Source organism: Nicotiana tabacum, chromosome 8 (assembly GCF_000715075.1).
Source record: "Nicotiana tabacum cultivar K326 chromosome 8, ASM71507v2, whole genome shotgun sequence".
In the NCBI taxonomy this organism is placed as follows: domain Eukaryota; kingdom Viridiplantae; phylum Streptophyta; class Magnoliopsida; order Solanales; family Solanaceae; genus Nicotiana; species Nicotiana tabacum.
Window position 1 is genome coordinate 110,186,543 of NC_134087.1, and position 2,452 is coordinate 110,188,994.

The following is a 2,452-nucleotide window of genomic DNA, read 5'->3' on the forward strand; positions in this document are numbered from 1 at the left end:
ATACGCGTTCGCGTAGGTCCCTGCTCTTCTTCTCCGCGTTCGCGAGCTCATCATTGCGTTCGCGATGAGCAACCTGGCAGCCTTAACTTTTCTTCTTCACGAACGCGGTCCTCTCTTCGCGTTTGCGATGCACAAAAATCTGGGCAGACATAATATATCCCAAAATCGAGGGTTTCACCATTTTTATCATATTTTGACTTCTATAGCTCGGTTCTTGGCGATTTTTGGTGGGTTTTTTACGTAATTCGATTGGGTAAGTGTTCTTCAACTATAATTAAATATATTCCATGAATTTGTCTTTATTTTTATCAATTAAATTGTGTTTGGGGTTGGGGAAGGAGTTGGTTTTTGAAGAAAAATTCTAAAACGAAAAATCGTGATTTGAGGGACCAAATAGTATCGTAATTTGATAAAATTTATATGGTTGAACTCGTATCAGAATGGATATTCAGTTTTTGTAAAATTTGTTAGGTTCCGAAGTGCGGGCCCAGGGGTCGACTTTTGGACCGATTTTTAGAATTTGATCAAGATTGAAACTTTATGATCCGGAATGGTCTCGTATGTGTTTTATTTGTACTTTGAAGTTAATTTGGTTAGATTTGAGCCGCCCGGAGGTCATTTCACCCGAGAAGTGCATCTTAGAGTATCAGTTTGTCGTCTTTGAGGTAAGTATCTTGCCTAACCTTGTGTGGGGGACTTCCCCTTAGGAATTGAGTCTTCTATGTTAATTGTAGTCCATGCATACGAGGTGACGAGTGTGTGCTCGGACTTATTTGTGGGAAATTTTACTCTAGGGTTCTTAGGTCCTTATGTAGAAAGTATCCTGTTATGATTGGGTTTCCTAGTTGCTTAAATTGCCTCTATATGTTCCATATAACGTTGTTAGCTTTTCCTCTAATTCTTACATGTTACATTGACCCTTAATTGCCTTAATTGGAGTGATTTCCTTCCTTATTGTTTTGATACTTCTTGATTGTGAGTTCCTCTATGACTTCGTGCAAATAGGTTACATGTTCAATTGTGGTGGTTACAGGTGTAGTTATCTCGTCCTTATTATGTCTTGTTGTTTAGTTAATTCATAAGTAAGAATTCACATTTCCTTTCTTAAAAATAATCTAACTGTTTAAATGAGGTTTATTTAAGCTCCACTTTTGATATTAAACACTATTTTATGTTTTTGAATTCACCAACATATAAAATTAAATTTTTTGTATAAATATACAAATATATCTCTAATATCTTATACAACCGCGCGAAGCGCGGACAATTTCACTAGTTTACTAAATAAATTAGAGCCATCAAAAGCTTCAATAAGTATCACATTGCTTTCGACACCTTTATTAGTGATATAGATACACCATGATGTTTGATTAAGCAAAGCAAAAGTCTAGCTAATAAGATGTCACGCTCTTTTCCATAGTCAAATTGAGGAGCTTCTGATTCAATGCACCACTCTTTTTTGAACTTTGTGATCAGCAAGTTCAAACCTTCTAGCATTAAAATATGGAGAAGGGAATTCATTTTCTGGCACTTCTGTACTTAAGGTAGTCCATGTTTGGCCTAAATCTTGTAGGTTAACTCAACTGAAACATAAAAGGACCTAAATAGTTTTCATATTTCAATACTTTAGCCTGCCCTTTCGAAGTGAGGACCTCTTCATGTACCAACCTCCCGGGTCCCAACTGCATGATAGTTGTTCCCTTTCAAAAAAAAAAAAAGAATCATCCTCGAATTCAAACCTTTGAAAAATAGAAAAAGGATCAAGTACCAATCAGGGGCGGCTCTTTCATAAAGTAAGTAAAACAACTGCTTTAGGCACCATATTTTTGGGGGCCCCACTTTTTATTACACATAATAAGTTATGTATAAGTTTTTAAAAAAAGTTTTGTTAAGTGAAAAAGTTTGATTTCTTTCTTTAACAAGTATAGAGAAGAAGGATTTGCAACTACTATGATTTCTGCCGAGAAAATTGTACTTGAAATGAATACCGAGCCCGAATTTTGTAAGAAACGTATGATATATAGGAAGTAACAATTTGATGAGAATATTGATAATAAAGTCTCAAAATCTTTCGAAGAGTCCTTTAGAATTGATTACTTTATGCATAGTAGACAATGCTATTTTTTTTCACTTAGATTTGAATAATTCGAAGCATATGAAAAATATTTTTGGTTTCTATTTAGCAGTAAAGATTAAGGTCACTAGATGATGAAAATTTTAAAAAATATTGCCTTAATGTTGAATGTTCCTTAAATGATAATAATCAATTCAATATTGACGGCTTAGATTTATTTTGAGAATTAAAAATAGTAAAAAAAATTATATAATTAGAAGATAACAGTTTAATTGATACATACGGTCAAATAAAAAATTTGATTCTTTTTTCAATGTCTTTAATACTTATGGAATAATGTTAATAACTTTGTTTCCGTCGTTTCAGCGGAAATTTTTT